General features: G+C 35.0%; 1 long non-coding RNA gene across 1 annotated transcript; it reads left to right on the forward strand.

Annotated features, from left to right (window-relative positions):
* Positions 1-5,272: 5,272 nt before the first annotated feature.
* Positions 5,273-6,505, forward strand: LOC108991670. The gene is made up of 4 exons (XR_001996190.2): positions 5,273-5,488; positions 5,722-5,819; positions 6,179-6,328; positions 6,433-6,505. It is a non-coding gene; the product is annotated as an uncharacterized LOC108991670 (long non-coding RNA).
* The last annotated feature ends 202 nt before the right edge of the window (positions 6,506-6,707 follow it).

Raw genomic sequence — 6,707 nt, forward strand, 5'->3', positions numbered from 1 at the left:
ATGCATAAAATCGTCGTAATTAGGTCAGGTGCCAAATCATCTAAAAATATTTTCTTTTTCCCCCTGATTTCTTTCCCCCTCCACTTCTCTCTGTTCTTCCTCATTCTGTCTCCATTTGCCTTTCCACTTGTGCTTAGCTGCTACTCCACCCACGTCCTCCGAACGATTTTATCTTCATTTTCGTGCGACCACCCAAAGGTTTCTCCTTGACCACATTTTCCTCCCGCGGAAGCTACGGTCAAGACAGAATCTCCGAAGCCATACTGTGCCGTGTGATTCGTCTCTTTGAATCCCTGGGACTTGGGTCAGTTGCTTCCAACTAACATTGGTCGAGATTCAGTTGCGGGATAGCGTGGGTCCTTCCGTCACCACATGTATGGCTGCAACTCATATACTCATATTTAATGAATCGATTTTGCGCACGTGTTTCTTTACAAAATTAAAAGCTTTTTGTTTGTAGACTAATTTCTGGCTGTGCAGTTGTGAAATCTACCCCTTTTTTTGCACGAGTTTTGCATGTATATCTGCATTTTGTGGTCCACATTCAATGTCCGTGGCTCGAACATTTTTTGACCCTATAAAAAATATATATTTTGCCAATACATCTGCTGGTAATTAGTTAGTACTAATTTATAGATAATTTCAAGTTTCTAGCCCTAATTATTTTTGGGGTGTACCTGTTCTGATAACACAGTATGGAAATTAATTTCTGTGTTTCAGTAACATGAGTTCCATTCGTATTTGAGATTATTCCCTTGTGCAGTCACCAAGAGATTCAAACCCTAGAATTTCCAAAGTCATTACCGACATCCAAGAAACAATTTTAATTTTGGGATAAGTTGGCATATATATGTGTGTGTGTGTGTCTTTTTGTGGGGCTAATACAAAAAGACTTCTTTAAGGAAAACACTAAAGACTTGAGGAAATTTTTCAGAAGTATGTCTTCCCCAAGCATGACCCCAAAAATTTGCCAAGATTGATGATCATGTTTCCAGTTCTGATGAACTGATAAAAAAGGGATCACGATAGACTGAAAAATTCAATTCATTTTTAAGTGCTTATTAAATTGGATTTCTAAAAGCTAGGGCCTGCCTTTACATTATTCATCTTGGGCAAATGCCTTTAAGGTATATAGAAATAGCCCCCTTTACCCCACAACAGACTGCATGTACCTCTTGAGTGCTGGAAAAACCCTTTTTTTGTGTAGTGTGAGTGCATGTAGTCTTAATGCAAGCCATGATCAATAACATAATGACTCTTATATTAAGATGTGATTTAAAAAATGATTTATATATATATATATATATATTGATAGATATTGAGATATATCTAATTATTTCTAAATTAATCATACCTATCTCATTTGTTGGCCTTAATTAAGTTACAAAACATAATGACACACTTTAACTAGGAACTCCAATTATAACTTTAACTAGTTCTTTTGGTATAAGTAAGAAGCTCGCTCACATATGACAGAAGCACACTTTTTCTTAAAATTAGAAATACATTATCATTGCGAGAGATTGATAACTTGGTTACAATGAGTTTTTTTTTTTTTTTTTTAAAGAAAAATGACAATATCCCTATTTTATCAATCATTTGGGTATATAAATCGCTTATATAGTACTTCCTAAATACCCCTTCAAGTGCATTCTTAAATATTGATCAATTAAGTGCACTTCCAATATATAAATGCTATGAGCATTTCCTTTCTTATTATTACTTTTTGTTTTCATGTTTGTCCCATTGTTTATGCATGATCTCTTACATGCATGATGATTGTTAGTCCATAGCCCTCTGATTTCTTTGTATAGAAAGCTCATGATTCAATATTTCCCTCCGAATTACATTCATATCGTTTCCAGTTAATAATAAGTCCATAATTTATCTCAAATTGCTTTTGAGATTCATGATATATTAAAAGATAATATTGGGGATTATCTTGCAACATATATGGTTTGTGTATATATATGATTAGATAATCGAAATGCATGAAATATAATCACTATTGAATATATAGGTTATATTTTCACATAAATATACTACTCGGGTAATGTATTTTCACTATTGTTTAAAAGGATCAAGGGTAATGTATTTCCAAGCTCGGGCTCTACTCTCTTTCGTTTGCGTAGAAGTTTTAATGCGTTCTATGAGGAAGGCTAACTTGAAATGTGATTATCTAAGCACTCATTGGAGAATAGCTTCTACCATATATAGCTGCCATTACTCTCTGATATTCACTTCCATACAAACAGTTTGCTCTATTATCTCTGTATCTAAGATCATGTGCAGCTACTTACCTTCAAATATTAAAGTGTGAAGCAATATATAATTCAAATGGTATTTGGGTGCAAGGTATGTTTTACTCTTTAATCCTGGTGTTTGCATGGGATTACGATAGGAAATAAATCTTTTTATAATAGATATTTTAATTGTAGAGCTTTATTAAAAAGTTTTTTTAGTCCTTTATTAATAAATTATTTTCTCTTTGATAATCATCCATTTAAAATACTTTTAAAGTTAATTACGGTGATTTTTAAAAATTATAGCATTATCTGCGCGAGCTTTTTAACAAAATTGCACTTACATTTGATGCTTTTTAAAAATTATTAAAAACATGTTCTTCTTCTGTATTTACTGGTTGGTTGCGAGTTTCAAGTGACTTAGAAATTTGAGTTTAGCCAAGCATTATTTTTCATAAAATCTGGATGCATTTGAAATAAAAAGGAAGCAGTGTTTTTAGTTACAACGATGTGGAATTGGTCTGTATAATACAAAACATTGTGTATACATGATATTTTATAGGCTTGCTACCCGTCCCTAGCGGACGGGCAGCCAACCACCCTGCCCCACACCTCTACATGGGCAGGTGGCCGCGTATGGACCTTGACACCCGATCCCATCTAGCTACCGGGTGGACGGATGACCATGCAAACCGTCTAGAATCCTCTAAACAACCAAGATTTCACAAATTCCTTCACCAAACTCACAAATCTATCTCTCAAATATGCTAATCAATCATTAAAACACAAATATACAAACACAGATCCAAAAAATATCAGCTTAAACAAAAAGAAAAGCATTGCAGCAACGCAAGACCACGATGTGGCTTTGGGTCTGTGCAGAGACTCACGTCTTGTAGTGGCCATGGTCCTCTGAGCAAACCCATGGCCATGCCATACCATGCCATGCCTGTGGCTTAGGGAAAAGAACCATGACCACAAATGGTTGTGAGTCTCTTCACAAACCCACAACCATTCATGGCTTCAGACCCACAACCACGCCATTGTCTATGGGTGTCTCGTAGCCTTTAAGAAGAAGAAGTGGTGGAGGAGGAGGAGAATAAGACGAAGGAAAAAAGGAGAAGAAGAAGGAGAAGAAGAAGCGGAAGAAGAAGAAGGAGCAGAAGAAGAAGAAGACGTATGTCTGCTGGGGGTTGGGGCAGCGACGGAGGAGGAGATGAAGAAGAGAGAAGAGTTTGAGAGTGGGGGGGTCGAAGTTGAATGGCGAAGGGATAGAGAGAGAGAAGAGAGAAAAGAAAATGAAATTTGGGTTCTTTTATTCTTTCTTTTATATTAGGGTATTTTGGGCGGGTGGGTGAAACCCAGGCTGGTGGGTAGTCCTACCCACATACCCTTTCTGTTCTAAATGCCCGTTCGCTAGGCCGGGTTGATTGCCTGCCCAGGCCCATGAGGGGGTGGCACAAATGTACTGGATGCGGGGCCCTCCCCTCAACCCTTATATCTTATGTGAGACTTCCATGTTTTATGCAGCTATAGTAACAAAATGCTTACGAAAACAACAAAAAGCAGGACTTTCACTTGGCTTAGCGACTTAGTAGCTTAGCTTACCAAAATATGTAATCTTACATTAAAGAACCACAATAATGAAATATAATAATTTTAAAATTACTAGTAAAATGATAGAAAACCATATGTTTAATTGCGTGATGGATGAAATGAATAAAAATGAACATGTATAAGAAATAAATGTTAGGAGTAGAAGTTTAATTGAAAGCATGAGTGCATTAAAACATGCTTTGACGAATCAGATGTTGGAGCTTCATTGTATTAGATTGATTATAGTTAGGCTGTACACATAGGACAAAATTTCAGCATTTTGAAATGATGATAACTCTATAGTTTGACTTGTCATACAAGTTACGTTAATTTACAAATTTATTTTAATGAGTTTTTTTTGTGATTCATTATTTCTCAACTAGAATAAATTCAAAGAGTAACTAAAAAGAACGTGCTAACTGATCAAAACCACCAGTTGAAATGATCCTGGGCATGTGTCGAACACTTTTAAAAACTCTGGATTGGAATCTGGAACATTCTACAATTGTGCTAAATCAACAATATTTATTTTGCAACATTCACTTTAAACTACCAAAAGTTATAATAATGTGCATTGTGAATAATTATTAAATATATATACACATATCATTAGAATCAAATAATTAAATTATCTCCTCTAACTTATTATTATTTGAGCTTAAGAGTTGAATCTTAAATAAGGGCACTCAATATTATTTTGTGATACAAAGCCTAATTTTGTCTAATTAATCTTATAACAAGAAGTAAGGTATAAGCTAAATACACAATCCACAATTTTACGTTTGAGTACTTACTATATGTATATATGACTCATTTTGTTAAATTTTTTTTAAATTTAAAATTTAAAATTTAATTATAGCTAACAAGTGGAAAGTAATTTTTTTGCAAATTCTTTTTTAAATACAGTTAGCATTTTTTTTTATTTTTTTTATTTTTAAATACAGTTAGCATTTATTGTATTTTTCTTAAATACAGTTAATACTTTTCTTAAATAGAGTTAGCATTTACTGGAATGTTATGCGCTGTATTTTTCAAAATCTTTAATGTTCAAATTGGAAAATGGGAAGAAAAGAAAAGAAATGTTGAAGAAAAGAAAAGAAATGTTGGCATTCTTCCGTTGTTCAATTTCCGTTTATAACACTGTTTATTTTAAAATATTTTTTTAAAAATAAAACACAGAAATGTTGGCATTCTTTCCGTTGTTCAATTTCCGTTTATAACACCGTTTATTTTAAAATAGTTTTTTAAAATAAATAAAATATTTTTTAAAAATAAAACACCGTTTATAGCCGTTCTTTTCTCCCCATTTTCCAATTTGAACATTAAAGATTTTGAAAAATAAAGCGTACAACATTCCAGTAACGGTAAAACAGAAAACCCCAAAGTATCCAGGATTCCAGATGGTGAAATCGTTCGCCATTTGAATGGAGAGAGAGACTTTCGGTGGAATTCCTCTTTACACCTGCGTCGGTTTAGTCTTTGCTCTCGATTTTGCTCAATCGGTGTACTTCTGGTGCGAAACATTGCCTCTTGATTAATAGTTTTCAATGGTAGCGATGAGTTCTAGTATGAGCTAAGGTCGTGAGAATCATTGAAATTAGACGAGCTCGAGCACGAAGTCATTTGTCTGCTCGAATTAAAGATTTACGGTATGCACGCCTTTTTCTCTCCTCCGTTTTGTCTGCGGGATTAAAGATTTGCGATATGGTCGCCCCTTTCTCTTCTCCTATTCGAATTGGGCATATGCTTCTTGTTCTTTTGCTAGCTAGGTTTTTCTTGCCCGGTTCTTTCTCTTAGTTAAGAGTATTCAGACCACACCCTTGTTTGTGAACGTATTCCTTTGAGTCTACACGATTTTAATGTTTCTTTGTGATCTCACCAGGTCCTCAGCTATCCGGCAGTGAGAAGCACCTCAAAGATTTCTCACGGCAAGGCAGACTCACTGCGATCGTTGGTCTCCAAGGCCTCTGCGGTTTATATGTAAGTGAAGGGTGATAGGGGGGGAAATTTTAACACTAATGATTCGCAATGTATCTTTAGTTTTGTTTTTTGTTTTTTGTTTTCTCTATATCTTCAAATAAATTCGTATCTGAAACGAATGCAATCATTGTTTTACTTTTTCCTTTCCCCCGATCTTTCTAGTGAAAATTGATTCATATATGTTTATAATTCTCCACGGGGGTATCTTGATTTTGCAGTTTTAATGCAAATCCACTTCTAATTCTTTTCTGGTTTGGCTTATCCTCTTGGCTAGGAATATTCAGCTCATCCACACCCTTCAATAAGAACGTATTCGTTGAGTCCATACGATTTTGATTTTTTCTTTGTGATCCTACCAGGTCCTCAGCTATCACGCGGTGGGACTCACACCGAGATTATTGAACATCATGTGCGTGATTTGGCCACTGTTGGGTATCCAGTTAAGAGTGTGAAACAACCATGCTTCAGTGGCTTCCATCATGCTTGTTACTGAAATTGCGTACAACATTGTAAGTGAAAGTAATAGGATGCTTATTTTGACATTAATGATTTGCCATAGTTCCTTTCCTTCTCCACCCCACAACCTCTGTGTTCGTATGTGAAATGAATGCAGCCATTGTTTTAATTTTTTCCCCCCGATCGGTCTGGTGAAGATTGGTTCATTGTATGCTTATAACTCTCCTCATGGGAAGATTCCAATGGTAAGCTTCTTTGCAACAGAGTCCTTTTTGCCTCATTTTTATTTTCCATATAGTAGTAGTGCTTTTATGGTGGCTACATATTTCAATTACTTGAGACAAAATTATTCGTTCAACTCAGTCTATTTTATCAGAATATTTGCTTTGATCTGGATTCATAGAAAAAAGTAGATGTTGAAAATGTGGTCGG

The sequence above is a fragment of the Juglans regia genome, chromosome 10 (assembly GCF_001411555.2).
Source record: "Juglans regia cultivar Chandler chromosome 10, Walnut 2.0, whole genome shotgun sequence".
In the NCBI taxonomy this organism is placed as follows: domain Eukaryota; kingdom Viridiplantae; phylum Streptophyta; class Magnoliopsida; order Fagales; family Juglandaceae; genus Juglans; species Juglans regia.